The sequence below is a fragment of the Anopheles ziemanni genome, assembly GCF_943734765.1.
Source record: "Anopheles ziemanni chromosome X unlocalized genomic scaffold, idAnoZiCoDA_A2_x.2 X_unloc_11, whole genome shotgun sequence".
Taxonomy (NCBI): Eukaryota; Metazoa; Arthropoda; class Insecta; order Diptera; family Culicidae; genus Anopheles; species Anopheles ziemanni.
The window spans coordinates 128,454-145,000 of NW_026689719.1; positions in this window are offsets into that span (position 1 = coordinate 128,454).

Here is a 16,547-nt window from a genome sequence, read left to right on the forward strand (position 1 = left end):
GCAGTTTGCCTAGGTGTAGCTTCTTGAGGAGGCCAAAACCCGAAATAAGGAGGTTCAGCCGACCCAGAAACCTCCCCTGTCTGAACTACACTAACCCGATTTTTCAGGGTCCTCAGCGCCATACAACTTTGCCTAGGTCACTTGTACTCTTGACTTAGGCCATCTGACTTGGTCCGTGTTTCTTCCTAGGGTTCACCTAGGTACTTTGCCTTGCTTGCTGTGGTAACTTTTTAGTGTAGTTCAGACATCCCAATTTTGGGACTTAGCCGATTTTTCATGTATTTCCATATGACCCATAGGGTCCCTTTCTTCATACAAGCTTGCCTAGGGCGATCGGTCAAAACTTGTCTTACTATTCGATTGGTCTTCGCACTTTCACCCTAGGCAGTTTGCCTAGGTGTAGCTTCTTGAGGAGGTCAAAACCCAAAATAAGGAGGTTCAGCCGACCCAAAAACCTCCCCTGTCTAAACTACACTAACCAGATTTTTCAGGGTCCTCACCGTCATACAACTTTGCCTAGGTCACTTGTTCTATTGACTTAGGCCATCTGACTTGGTCCGTGTTTCTTCCTAGGGTTCACCTAGGTACTTTGCCTTGCTTGGTGTGGTAACTTTTTAGTGTAGTTCTGACATCCTCATTTTGGGACTTAGCCGATTTTTCGTAAAATACCATATGACCCATATGGGTCCTTTCCTTCATATAAGTTTGCCTTGCTTGGTATGGTAACATTTGAGTGTAGTTCTGACATCATCATTTTTAGACTTAGCCGATTTTTCGTAAAATACCATATGACCCATATGGGTCCTTTGCTTCATATAAGTTTGCCTTGCTTGGTGTGGTAACATTTGAGTGTAGTTCTGACATCCCCATTTTGGGACTTAGCCGATTTTTCAATCAATACCATATGACCCATCAGGGTCCTTTGCTTCATATAAGTTTGCCTTGCTTGGTGTGGTAACATTTGAGTGTAGTTCTGACATCCCCATTTTGGGACTTAGCCGATTTTTCGTAAAATACCATATGACCCATCAGGGTCCTTGCCTTCATATAAGTTTGCCTTGCTTGGTGTGGTAACATTTGAGTGTAGTTCTGACATCCCCATTTTGGGACTTAGCCGATTTTTCAATCAATACCATATGACCCATCAGGGTCCTTTGCTTCATATAAGTTTGCCTTGCTTGGTGTGGTAACATTTGAGTGTAGTTCTGACATCCCCATTTTGGGACTTAGCCGATTTTTCAATCAATACCATATGACCCATCAGGGTCCTTTGCTTCATATAAGTTTGCCTTGCTTGGTGTGGTAACATTTGAGTGTAGTTCTGACATCCCCATTTTGGGACTTAGCCGATTTTTCGTAAAATACCATATGACCCATCAGGGTCCTTTGCTTCATATAAGTTTGCCTTGCTTGGTGTGGTAACATTTGAGTGTAGTTCTGACATCCCCATTTTGGGACTTAGCCGATTTTTCGTAAAATACCATATGACCCATCAGGGTCCTTTGCTTCATATAAGTTTGCCTTGCTTGGTGTGGTAACATTTGAGTGTAGTTCTGACATCCCCATTTTGGGACTTAGCCGATTTTTCGTAAAATACCATATGACCCATCAGGGTCCTTTGCTTCATATAAGTTTGCCTTGCTTGGTGTGGTAACATTTGAGTGTAGTTCTGACATCCCCATTTTGGGACTTAGCCGATTTTTCAATCAATACCATATGACCCATCAGGGTCCTTTGCTTCATATAAGTTTGCCTTGCTTGGTGTGGTAACATTTGAGTGTAGTTCTGACATCCCCATTTTGGGACTTAGCCGATTTTTCGTAAAATACCATATGACCCATCAGGGTCCTTGCCTTCATATAAGTTTGCCTTGCTTGGTGTGGTAACATTTGAGTGTAGTTCTGACATCCCCATTTTGGGACTTAGCCGATTTTTCGATCAATACCATATGACCCATCAGGGTCCTTTGCTTCATATAAGTTTGCCTTGCTTGGTGTGGTAACATTTGAGTGTAGTTCTGACATCCCCATTTTGGGACTTAGCCGATTTTTCAATCAATACCATATGACCCATCAGGGTCCTTTGCTTCATATAAGTTTGCCTTGCTTGGTGTGGTAACATTTGAGTGTAGTTCTGACATCCCCATTTTGGGACTTAGCCGATTTTTCGTAAAATACCATATGACCCATCAGGGTCCTTGCCTTCATATAAGTTTGCCTTGCTTGGTGTGGTAACATTTGAGTGTAGTTCTGACATCCCCATTTTGGGACTTAGCCGATTTTTCAATCAATACCATATGACCCATCAGGGTCCTTTGCTTCATATAAGTTTGCCTTGCTTGGTGTGGTAACATTTGAGTGTAGTTCTGACATCCCCATTTTGGGACTTAGCCGATTTTTCGTAAAATACCATATGACCCATCAGGGTCCTTGCCTTCATATAAGTTTGCCTTGCTTGGTGTGGTAACATTTGAGTGTAGTTCTGACATCCCCATTTTGGGACTTAGCCGATTTTTCGTAAAATACCATATGACCCATCAGGGTCCTTTCCTTCATATAAGTTTGCCTTGCTTGATGTGGTAACACATGAGTGTAGTTCTGACATCCCCATTTTGGGACTTAGCCGATTTTTCGATCCATCCCATATGACCCATCAGGGTCCTTTTTCTTCATATAAGTTTCCCAAGACTTAGTGCTTTTTTCCTTTGGACACCAATATCACCCTTGCGGGTATCTTTGATCTTCTCACTTTGTATTGGCCAAATGTAGGTCTTGCCATGCCAAACATATAATTGTTCTACACCAAGTCTCTATCTCGTACCGCCAGCTCGGTACATTCGATCAACCTGCCCTTAAGGCACCCGGGACTTAGCCATTTTTTCACATTTTTCATGATTTTGAGGCAACTTTTCTCGACTTTGTCACCTTATATCACCAAGATCCTTTCCCTTTAGCGCTTCACTCTGTTCGTATGATATTTAGCGCTGACTATCACCTTTCTATCGCTGAGCTCAACTTCTTATTCGGTGCCATAGAGCCAGAGATATTTGGTGTATGCTGTTATAAGGGAAGTTTGTCACTTTTTCAAAGGCCCACTTTGGGACGCCCATATCTCACCTTCAGGTATCTTCGATCTTCTTGTCGTCTATGGACGAAACTTAGGCCTTGTCTTGGCCAACTTATAAATGTTCTACGGCCAAGCCGTATCTCTTACCGCCAGCCCGGTATTCATGGACTTAGTTGGATTTTTGCCTCTCGTGGTAACAATTTCAGACTTTGACTCACAATAACACCCGAACGGTCACATGCTAGCGCTTTGCTTGGAAGGAATTATAGTTAGCGCTACCTTTTCTCTTTCCATCGATACCTTGTTCGTTCCATTCCATGCCATACAGCCGAAGTTATGATGTTTCCCGTTTTCCATATCATGTGGAGCTTATGCTCTGGGAAAACCATCTAACACCTGTACCACCCTTTTGGGTACCACCGATCTCGAGACTATGTTCGGGCCAAATATAGGTTATAACATGCCCAACTTATAATTGTTCTACACCAAGTCTCTATCTCTTACCGCCTGCTCGGTATTTTACTCGTAAGTCCAAATTTCACAACTTGTACTTTTTGGCCCAATGTACTCGAGTTTCAATTTTGGTAACATTTTTCGACTTTGACGCTTAATAACTTCCAAATCATGCTAGTTAGCGCTTTGCTTTCTTCTAGTCGTATCTAGCGCTGGGTGTTACCTTTCCAAAACATATCCTAGCTTTACAATCCATGCCATACAGCCGGAGCTACATGGTGCACAAGTCAAATCCATTTTAGCCATGTTTCATTTTTGCCAATTTTTGACCACTCGTATCACCCTTCCAGAGTGGTCCGATCTTCTCGCTGTCTATGGACGACTTTTAGGTCTCGTAGAGGCAAACTTATAAGTATTCTACGTCAACCCGCTATCTCTTACCGCCTGCTCGGTATTCTTGGTCTTGTGTGATTTTTGGCCATTTTGGTATTATTTTTCCACTTTGTCGCTTAATAACTCAGTTTTGCTCAACACTTAGCGCTTCGGTTGTTTGGGATTATAGTTAGCGCTCGGTTCGACCTTTCCAACACTGATCTTAGCTTGTCGATCCGTTCCATACAGCCTGAGTTATTCGCGATACCGTGTTTCAATCCATTTCTCAAGTCTCGTTTTGGTCCAACTTTGAACCAGCCATATCACCCTGATGGGTACCTCCGATCTTCTCGCTCTATATTGGCCAAAGTTAGGTCTTGTGGTAACGTACTTATGATTGTTCTACGCCGTGTTCGTAGCTCTTATCGTTCGCCCGCTATTTTCGATCATAAGGTGAATTTTCGCCTCTAAACCACCATTTTTCACCTTTGCCCTCTAATATGACCGACTTGCTCAACACCTAGCGCTTCGCTTGGTAGGACACATAGCTAGCGCTCGTCAAGACCTTTCCAACGCATATCCAAGCTTTCCGATCCGAGCCATACAGCCTGAGCTATAGGCGATACCGTTTTTCCCATTTTCTTGGTCACATGCACTTTAGGGTACCCCTTTTTGCCTTTGACCCTTAATACCTCCTCCGGGTCACTAGTAGGCGCTTAGCTTGGTAGGAAACATAGCTAGAGCAGGCCTTCACCTTTCCAAAACTGCCTCAAGTGTACCGATCCGACATCTAGAACCAAAGTTATGGTCATTCCTATCATGCTCTACTTTCATGGTCAACCTCCACCAAGCACACCTAGGTTGGACCAACTTTCACCAACTCATCTCGAACCCCAAATTTGCTTCGACCTACTAGGTTTCCCTAGTAAAGTGGTCAAAACATCCATTACAACACGACTGGTCTTTCTGGTGGTCGACCTAGGCGACTTTGTTCGACGACCACCACCCCATGGAACTAAAAGACGTCCCTTGATACGGACCACCGATACATTTTCCGGCCTGTCTAAACTACACTCATCGAAATTTTTTTGGGTCCCCACCGTCATACAAGTTTGCCTAGGTCAAGTTTTTCTTCCGGATCGGCCGCGGACCTCACTTTTCATTATCTAGGGAGGCCATAGGGCCCCAAAAGGGGTTTTTTAAAATTTTCGACACTTTCGACTTTGGTCGGATTTTTTCCGATTTTGGTCCGACCTAGGGACTTGGTGGTCCAAGGAGCCTCGGGACCAAACTTTTTTCTCAGGGGTCCCTACCTCCATACAACTTTGCCTAGGTCAATTTTTTGTTCCAAATCGACCGCGGATTTCACTTTTCAATATCTGGGGCTCGTGTAGAGTCCGAATATGAGGTTTTCTCATTTTTCGACATTTTCGACTTTTTTCGACTTTTTTCGGGTTTTTCGACCTAGGGGTCCGCCGAACAAATTTTGGGTCAAAAATTTTTATTGAACTAGTCGAAAGTACGCAAAAAGATAAGACTTTTTGCCGAAGACACCATGCCCCGGAACCGACTCCTTCCCCTTCAAAATTGGGGACAAACGTGATTTTTGAAACTTTTCCTTAGGGAGCCAAAGACTTAGAAAATTTTCAAATCCTCGATTTTTCGATTGCGAGCTAGCGCTTTGCGGTCTTCGGCAATGTTTTAGATCTCGACGAGATAAGACTTTTTGGTCAAGGGACACTTTGCCCTCCGACCCCTCCTTCCCCCCGCAAATCGCCCCACAAAGTGCAATTTTTGCATTTTCACCTCTTTGCACGCACTGTTCGGCCCAAATGGCCACTTTCTATGGGTCTGAGCGCTTTGCGGTCTTCGGCAAACTTTTAGAGCGTACCAAGCCCTAATTATAATTCTTCTACACCACCTTCGTACCTCTTCATCCCTGGCCGCTATTCGCGTACCAAGGTAATTTTTGTTCATTTTGTCAACATTTTTCATCTTTGACTGCTTATATCGGCCTTGCCATGAACCGATAGCGCTTCGCTGTGTTCTAACGTAAAATAGTACTACTCAATACCTTTCCAAATCATGTCTTAGGTTGTCATTTGCTTGCGTACAGCCGGAGCTATGAGCGATACCGTAAAAAGTACCGAAACTTGGAAAAATCTTTGGATCGACCATATCCCCCCTTTGGGGGCCAGATATCGAAAAAAGTTCTGGTCAAAAAGTTGCGCCTTAACGTGTTCTAGTTATGCCTAGAACATTTAACTTCGCTAGCTGGCCTGCAACTTAGCCGTAATTGGGATTTTAGGGTGTTCTTGGAGGGCCCATTTCCTGCGACTTGGTATCTTTTGGGCCCTATGTTTCTCTAATATCTCCACGAGTTTTCCAGGTAGCCTTCTCATACTTTCAGGGTGCCTAGAGCACCTCAAGACCTTTCCAACGCTATGCCGTTTGCTTCGCTCGGACATCTACAGCCAAAGTTATTCGAGGTACACGGTACCTTACCCTGTTTTCTCAGTACTTGGTCGAAAATTTCGATCAGCCATATGACCGACTTGCACAACCCTGAGCGGGTTGGCCCCATATAGCTAAACTTTCGTCTCGTGAAGGCAAACTTACAAATGTTCCACGTCAACTCGCTATCTCGTACCGCCTTGACGGTATACTTGGTTCAAGGGCCATTTCCAACGACTTGGTCGCAATTTCGCTCTAAGTTTCGCTAATACCTTCGTCCGTGGACATGCTGATTTTTTGTTCGTATTTTTCCTTGATAGTCCCACTCAAGGCTATTCCATACCAGAGCCAAGCGTCCCGCTAAGTGCCATACAGCCTGAGCAGTAATTCATGAAAGGTACCTCTACCAGTTTTTGCTATACTTGGGTACAACCTTTGTATCGCCCATATCGCCACTTTGGAGGCCAGCCAGCACCTAGGCCACATATACTTTTTTGTTGGTCATACCATGCACAAAATATAAATGTTCCACGTCAACTTGCTATCTCTTCTCCAACTTGCCGTTTTACTTGGTCCAAATCCCATTTCATTCGTTTTCGGACCCGTTTTGCTATATGTTTCACTAATAGCTTCGTCCATGGACATGCTGATTTTCTATTTGTATTTTTCCTAGATAGTCCCACTCAAGACAATTCTAAATCACACCGGAACTTGTCGCTCGGTGGCAAACTGACCGAGTTATAATTCATGAAAGGTACCTCAACTTGGTACACCACGTGGTCGGCCCAAACCATAAACCGACCAAACGACCGACTTGGAGCACCTCGACCGGGTTGCCCCCATATAATGAAAGTTGCGTCTCTACACGCCCAACTTATGAATATTCTACGCCAAGTCGCTATCTCTTACCGGTAAGCCGGTATTCACCTTCCAAGGGTGATTTTGGTCAAGTGCCATTTCCTGCGACTTGGTCCCCGAATTGGACCATCATCACCTAATATCTCCGTGGTCTTTCAACTCAGCCTCATGAAACTTTCAGGGTAGATAGGTCTCCCCAAGACCTTTCCAACGGTGAGCCGTTTGCCTCGCTCGGCCATCTACAGCCGAAGTTATTAATGGTACTTGGTACCTTACCCTGTTTTTTCCATACTTGTTCGTACTTGGGTACAAACTTTGGATCGCCCATATCTCCACTTTGGAGGCCAGCCAGCACCTTGGCCCCATATACTTTTTTGTTGGTCATGCCATGCACCAAATATAATTGTTCTACGCCAACTTGCTATCTCTTCTCCAACTTGCCGTTATTCTTGGTCCAAGTCCCATTTCATTCGTTTTTGGACCCATTTTGCTATATGTTTCACTAATAGCTTCGGCCATGGACAAGCTGATTTTCTATTTGTATTTTTCCTTGATAGTCCCACTCAAGACCATTCCAAAACACACCGCAGCTTGTCGCTCGGTGGCAAACTGACCGAGTTATAATTCATGAAAGGTACCTCAACTTGGCACACCACGTGGTCGGCCCAAACCATAAACCGACCAAACGACCGACTTGGAGCACCCTGACCGGGTTGGCCCCATATAATGAAAGTTGCGTCTCTACACGCCCAACTTATGAATATTCTACGCCAAGTCGCTATCTCTTACCGGTAAGCCGGTATTCACCTTCCAAGGGGGATTTTGGTCAAGTGCCATTTCCTGCGACTTGGTCCCCGAATACGACCATCATCACCTAATATCTCCGTGGTCTTTCAACTCAGCCTCATGAAACTTTCAGGGTAGATAGGTCTCCCCGAGACCTTTCCAACGGTGAGCCGTTTGCCTCGCTCGGCCATATACAGCCGAAGTTATTAATGGTACTTGGTACCTTACCCTGTTTTTTCCATACTTGTTCGTACTTGGGTACAAACTTTGTATCGCCTATATCTCCACTTTGGAGGCCAGCCAGCACCTTGGCCTCATATACTTTTTTGTTGGTCATACCATGCACTAAATATAATTGTTCTACGCCAACTTGCTATCTCTTCTCCAACTTGCCGTTATTCTTGGTCCAAGTCCCATTTCATTCGTTTTTGGACCCATTTTGCTATATGTTTCACTAATAGCTTCGGCCATGGACAAGCTGATTTTCTATTTGTATTTTTCCTTGATAGTCCCACTCAAGACCATTCCAAAACACACCGCAGCTTGTCGCTCGGTGGCAAACTGACCGAGTTATAATTCATGAAAGGTACCTCAACTTGGCACACCACGTGGTCGGCCCAAACCATAAACCGACCAAACGACCGACTTGGAGCACCCTGACCGGGTTGGCCCCATATAATGAAAGTTGCGTCTCTACACGCCCAACTTATGAATATTCTACGCCAAGTCGCTATCTCTTACCGGTAAGCCGGTATTCACCTTCCAAGGGGGATTTTGGTCAAGTGCCATTTCCTGCGACTTGGTCCCCGAATACGACCATCATCACCTAATATCTCCGTGGTCTTTCAACTCAGCCTCATGAAACTTTCAGGGTAGATAGGTCTCCCCGAGACCTTTCCAACGGTGAGCCGTTTGCCTCGCTCGGCCATATACAGCCGAAGTTATTAATGGTACTTGGTACCTTACCCTGTTTTTTCCATACTTGTTCGTACTTGGGTACAAACTTTGTATCGCCCATATCTCCACTTTGGAGGCCAGCTAGCACCTTGGCCTCATATACTTTTTTGTTGGTCATACCATGCACTAAATATAATTGTTCTACGCCAACTTGCTATCTCTTCTCCAACTTGCCGTTTTACTTGGTCCAAATCCCATTTCATTCGTTTTCGGACCCGTTTTGCTATATGTTTCACTAATAGCTTCGTCCATGGACATGCTGATTTTCTATTTGTATTTTTCCTAGATAGTCCCACTCAAGACAATTCTAAATCACACCGGAACTTGTCGCTCGGTGGCAAACTGACCGAGTTATAATTCATGAAAGGTACCTCAACTTGGTACACCACGTGGTCGGCCCAAACCATAAACCGACCAAACGACCGACTTGGAGCACCTCGACCGGGTTGCCCCCATATAATGAAAGTTGCGTCTCTACACGCCCAACTTATGAATATTCTACGCCAAGTCGCTATCTCTTACCGGTAAGCCGGTATTCACCTTCCAAGGGTGATTTTGGTCAAGTGCCATTTCCTGCGACTTGGTCCCCGAATTGGACCATCATCACCTAATATCTCCGTGGTCTTTCAACTCAGCCTCATGAAACTTTCAGGGTAGATAGGTCTCCCCAAGACCTTTCCAACGGTGAGCCGTTTGCCTCGCTCGGCCATCTACAGCCGAAGTTATTAATGGTACTTGGTACCTTACCCTGTTTTTTCCATACTTGTTCGTACTTGGGTACAAACTTTGGATCGCCCATATCTCCACTTTGGAGGCCAGCCAGCACCTTGGCCCCATATACTTTTTTGTTGGTCATGCCATGCACCAAATATAATTGTTCTACGCCAACTTGCTATCTCTTCTCCAACTTGCCGTTATTCTTGGTCCAAGTCCCATTTCATTCGTTTTTGGACCCATTTTGCTATATGTTTCACTAATAGCTTCGGCCATGGACAAGCTGATTTTCTATTTGTATTTTTCCTTGATAGTCCCACTCAAGACCATTCCAAAACACACCGCAGCTTGTCGCTCGGTGGCAAACTGACCGAGTTATAATTCATGAAAGGTACCTCAACTTGGCACACCACGTGGTCGGCCCAAACCATAAACCGACCAAACGACCGACTTGGAGCACCCTGACCGGGTTGGCCCCATATAATGAAAGTTGCGTCTCTACACGCCCAACTTATGAATATTCTACGCCAAGTCGCTATCTCTTACCGGTAAGCCAGTATTCACCTTCCAAGGGGGATTTTGGTCAAGTGCCATTTCCTGCGACTTGGTCCCCGAATACGACCATCATCACCTAATATCTCCGTGGTCTTTCAACTCAGCCTCATGAAACTTTCAGGGTAGATAGGTCTCCCCGAGACCTTTCCAACGGTGAGCCGTTTGCCTCGCTCGGCCATATACAGCCGAAGTTATTAATGGTACTTGGTACCTTACCCTGTTTTTTCCATACTTGTTCGTACTTGGGTACAAACTTTGTATCGCCCATATCTCCACTTTGGAGGCCAGCCAGCACCTTGGCCTCATATACTTTTTTGTTGGTCATACCATGCACTAAATATAATTGTTCTACGCCAACTTGCTATCTCTTCTCCAACTTGCCGTTATTCTTGGTCCAAGTCCCATTTCATTCGTTTTTGGACCCATTTTGCTATATGTTTCACTAATAGCTTCGGCCATGGACAAGCTGATTTTCTATTTGTATTTTTCCTTGATAGTCCCACTCAAGACCATTCCAAAACACACCGCAGCTTGTCGCTCGGTGGCAAACTGACCGAGTTATAATTCATGAAAGGTACCTCAACTTGGTACACCACGTGGTCGGCCCAAACCATAAACCGACCAAACGACCGACTTGGAGCACCCTGACCGGGTTGGCCCCATATAATGAAAGTTGCGTCTCTACACGCCCAACTTATGAATATTCTACGCCAAGTCGCTATCTCTTACCGGTAAGCCGGTATTCACCTTCCAAGGGGGATTTTGGTCAAGTGCCATTTCCTGCGACTTGGTCCCCGAATACGACCATCATCACCTAATATCTCCGTGGTCTTTCAACTCAGCCTCATGAAACTTTCAGGGTAGATAGGTCTCCCCGAGACCTTTCCAACGGTGAGCCGTTTGCCTCGCTCGGCCATATACAGCCGAAGTTATTAATGGTACTTGGTACCTTACCCTGTTTTTTCCATACTTGTTCGTACTTGGGTACAAACTTTGTATCGCCCATATCTCCACTTTGGAGGCCAGCCAGCACCTTGGCCTCATATACTTTTTTGTTGGTCATACCATGCACTAAATATAATTGTTCTACGCCAACTTGCTATCTCTTCTCCAACTTGCCGTTATTCTTGGTCCAAGTCCCATTTCATTCGTTTTCGGACCCATTTTGCTATATGTTTCACTAATAGCTTCGGCCATGGACAAGCTGATATTCTGTTTGTATTTTTGCTTGATAGTCCCACTCAAGACCATTCCAAAACACACCGCAACTTGTCGCTCGGTGGCAAACTGACCGAGTTATAATTCATGAAAGATACCTCAACTTGGTACACCATGTGGTCGGCCCAAACCATATACCGACCAAACGACCGACTTGGAGCACCCTGACCGGGTTGCCCCCATATAATGAAAGTTGCGTCTCTACACGCCCAACTTATGAATATTCTACGCCAAGTCGCTATCTCTTACCGGTAAGCCGGTATTCACCTTCCAAGGGTGATTTTGGTCAAGTGCCATTTCCTGCGACTTGGTCCCCGAATTGGACCATCATCACCTAATATCTCCGTGGTCTTTCAACTCAGCCTCATAAAACTTTCAGGGTAGATAGGTCTCCCCAAGACCTTTCCAACGGTGAGCCGTTTGCCTCGCTCGGCCATCTACAGCCGAAGTTATTATTGGTACTTGGTACCTTACCCTGTTTTTTCCATACTTGTTCGTACTTGGGTACAAACTTTGGATCGCCCATATCTCCACTTTGGAGGCCAGCCAGCACCTTGGCCCCATATACTTTTTTGTTGGTGATACCATGCACCAAATATAATTGTTCTACGCAAGCTTGCTATCTCTTCTCCAACTTGCGGTTATTTTTGACTCAAGTCCCATTTCCATAGTTTTTGGTACCAATTTGCTCTATGTTTCGCTAATAGCTTCGGACAAGGACTTTGTGATTTTTTGTTCGCATTTTTCCTAAATAGTCCCACTCAAGACTATTCCAAATCACACCTTAGCTTGTCGCTCAGTGCCATACAGCCAGAGTTTTAATTCATGAAAGGTACATCACCTTGGTACACCACGTGGTCGGTCCAAACCATCAACCAACCATATGACCGACTTCGAGTCGAGCTAGCGGCTAGGCTCAATATAATGAAATGCGTGTCTTGATGCGGGCTACTGACGGTCTGAACAATGTAGCTCGCTAGCTCGTCTCTAAACTTGTGTTTTGGTCGAATATTGGGTGTTCATGTACCACTTCGGGTAACATGGACTTTGGTGCAACTTTACCACTTGTGCACTTAATAACTTCCCGGTCATTCAAGTCTTTGCCTTCATACTTTCAGGGTAGTTAGGTCTCGTCGAGACCTTTCCATACATATGCCAAACTCATCGATCGGTCATCTATAGCCCGAGTTATTCGCGGTACACCGTACCTTACCCTGTTTTTTCCTCAATTGGGTACAAACCTTGGAACACCCATATCGCCCCTTTAGAGACTAGCTGGCACGTTGGCCTCATATAATGATAAGTGCACCTCAACTAGGGCTACTGACGGTCAGAACATTTCAACTTGCTAGCTCGGGCCCACACTTGTGTTTTTCTCGAATATATGGTTCAAGTGTGCCACTTTGGGCACTTTTGGACATTTTGTCCCCACACAACTTTCTTGCCTTGGTAGATAGGGTCTTGTGATCTTGGGCAAAAAGATGCACCAAGATAAAGTCTAACTTTCGTTCTTGTACCGCAAAGCGCTATCTCAAACACCCGAGGAGATAGAAAGTGATTATGTTCGGTATATCGGTCTTCCATGGCCTACTATGGTAAACCCCTGCAGGTATGCAACCGAAGGTGCTTGGTACATGTATTTGGTGCAATATCGGTGCAAAGTAGGTGTTTCCTTGATCGGGCTATAACTTTCTTGGTTGATGTTGGATTGCTTTGCGGTCTTCGGGGGATAGTTAGGGAACATGTTGGCCAACATTTCCTTATTCCTCAGCCTGGCCGTACCTCTTACCGTCTAGGCGGTATACATGCTCTAAGTTGGAACTTGTGTTCCTTTGGGTAACTTCTCTGACTTTGACGCTTAATAACTTTCGTTCATATGCAGTCTAAGCTCTGCAACTCTCAGGAAAGCTAGTACTACTCATTTCCTTTCCATATCAGTCTTTGGCTTGTCGATCCGATGTCTACAGCCTTACTTATTCACGTTCCCTGTGAAGGTAGGTTTTTGCCCATTTTCCAGTTCATGTGGTAACATTCCCAGACTTTGCCGGCTTTCTCTTCATGTGGTAACTTGCTTGCTCATGTGGTAACTTGGAAGTGTATTTCTGACAGACCCAATCTGGGACTTAGCCGATTTTTCTCTGCATATTATATGGATCCATCACTAGGCCATCTTGCTTGCTCATGTGGTAACTTGGAAGTGTATTTCTGACAGACCCAATCTGGGACTTAGCCGATTTTTCTCTTCATATCATATGGATCCATCACTAGGCCATCTTGCTTGCTTGTGTGGTAACTTGGAAGTGTATTTCTGACAGACCCAATCTGGGACTTAGCCGATTTTTCTCGTCATATCATATGGATCCATCATATGGCCATCTTGCTTGCTTGTGTGGTAACTTGGAAGTGTATTTCCGACCGACCCAATCTCGGACTTAGCCGATTTTTCTCTTCATATTATATGAATCCATCACTAGGCCATCTTGCTTGCTTGTGTGGTAACTTGAAAGTGTATATCTGACAGACCCAATCTTGGACTTAGCCGATTTTTCTCTTCATGTCATATGGATCCTTCACTAGGCCATCTTGCTTGCTTGTGTGGTAACTTGGAAGTGTATGTCTGACAGACCCAATCTGGGACTTAGCCGATTTTTCTCTTCATATCATATGGATCCATCACTAGACCATCTTGCTTGCTTGTGTGGTAACTTGGAAGTGTATTTCTGACAGACCCAATCTGGGACTTAGCCGATTTTTCTCTTCATATCATATGGATCCATCACTAGGACATCTTGCTTGCTTGTGTGGTAACTTTAAAGTGTATTTCTGACAGACCCAATCTGGGACTTAGCCGATTTTTCTCGTCATATCATATGGATCCATCATATGGCCATCTTGCTTGCTTGTGTGGTAACTTGGAAGTGTATTTCCGACCGACCCAATCTCGGACTTAGCCGATTTTTCTCTTCATATTATATGGATCCATCATATGGCCATCTTGCTTGCTTGTGTGGTAACTTGGAAGTGTATTTCCGACCGACCCAATCTCGGACTTAGCCGATTTTTCTCTTCATATTATATGGATCCATCACTAGGCCGTCTTGCTTGCTTGTGTGGTAACTTGATAGTGTATTTCCGACCGACCCAATCTCGGACTTAGCCGATTTTTCTCTTCATATCATATGGATCCATCATATGGCCATCTTGCTTGCTTGTGTGGTAACTTGATAGTGTATTTCCGACCGACCCAATCTCGGACTTAGCCGATTTTTCTCTTCATATCATATGGATCCATCATATGGCCATCTTGCTTGCTTGTGTGGTAACTTGATAGTGTATTTCTGACAGACCCAATCTCGGACTTAGCCGATTTTTCTCATCATATAATATGGATCCTGGACTTAGCCGATTATAAGGTTATTATATATGGATCCTGGACTTAGCCGATTTTTCTCATCATATAATATGGATCCTGGACTTAGCCGATTATAAGGTTATTATATATGGATCCTGGACTTAGCCGATTTTTCTCTTCATATAATATGGATCCTGGACTTATCCGATTATTAGGTTATTATATATGGATCCTGGACTTAGCCGATTTTTCTCTTCATATAATATGGATCCGGGACTTAGCCGATTTTTCTCTTCATATAATATGGATCCGGGACTTAGCCGATTTTTCCCTTCATATAATATGGATCCGGGACTTAGCCGATTTTTCTGTTCAAATAATATGGATCCGGGACTTAGCCAATTTTTCTCTTCATGTGGTAACGTATGCCAATCGCTCACAAGTCATGGGATAAGGGTACTTGTGTTCTTCCATCTTCTAAGTCCCGCACGGGGACATCGTGATCGCCCCAAGTCCGGAATAGCGCCAAGTCAAGCCCCACGGTGGCCGTGCAGGACCTGTTAGCGGCGGCCCCACTGACAGCACTAATCCGGACTTAGAAATTATATCTTTCTAATCGAACACCACACACGCAACACCACCATACCACCATCTCCTTGCAAGTACCTAAGTACCCGCAACTCCATGGTGAAGGCAATGTCACTCCATCACCAACCTCTTTGCACTGCAAGCACTTACGTACCAACAACACTCCGAAGAAGGCAACGGCGCGCGATGCTCGACTCCACACACCACACCACACCACACCACCGATGGCCAGCCAGCCAGCCAGCCCAGCTAAGGGCTAACCAACCAACCAACCACCAATGGCCTAGGCCAGCCGGATCCCACCTTCAAGTCCAAGCACAGCCAAGTGCAAGTACCGCCAAGTGTTCACCAACCAACCATCACACCAGGTCAGCCGGCCGGTACCCACCTTCAAGTGCCATTACCCTCGGGTGCAAGCTCAATCAAGTGTTAACCAACCAACCCGGCCAAGGCAGCCAACAGGCCGGCACCCTACAGCACCGACCCGCCATTACCACCTCAACCGTTGACCATGCAAGTGGCCTCGGACAACAGGTGACACCCGAAGTACATCCGAAGAACGTATATCAAGTGTTTGCTCACCAAGTCCTCAACCAACCCCAAGTACCCGGAGGTACCCAGAGTGTTGGATCCGCCAACCCGTCCCGGCACTCCAAGTCCTTGCGAACCCAAAGTGTTTGCCCGGTTGGGCCATTAGATCACAACGCTTGCTAACCATGCAAGTGGTCTCGGACAACAGGCGATACCCGAAGTACATCCGAAGAGTGTATATCAAGTGTTTGTTCACCAAGTCCTCAACCAACCCCAAGTACCCGGAGGTACCCAGAGTGTTGGATCCGCCAACCCGTCCCGGCACTCCAAGTCCTTGCGAACCCAAAGTGTTTGCCCGGTAGGGCCATTAGACCACAACGCTTGCTAACCATGCAAGTGGTCTCGGACAACAGGCGATACCCGAAGTACATCCGAAGAGTGTATATCAAGTGTTTGTTCACCAAGTCCTCAACCAACCCCAAGTACCCGGAGGTACCCAGAGTGTTGGATCCGCCAACCCGTCCCGGCACTCTAAGTCCTTGCGAACCCAAAGTGTTTGCCCGGTTGGGCCATTAGATCACAACGCTTGCTAACCATGCAAGTGGTCTCGGACAACAGGCGATACCCGAAGTACATCCGAAGA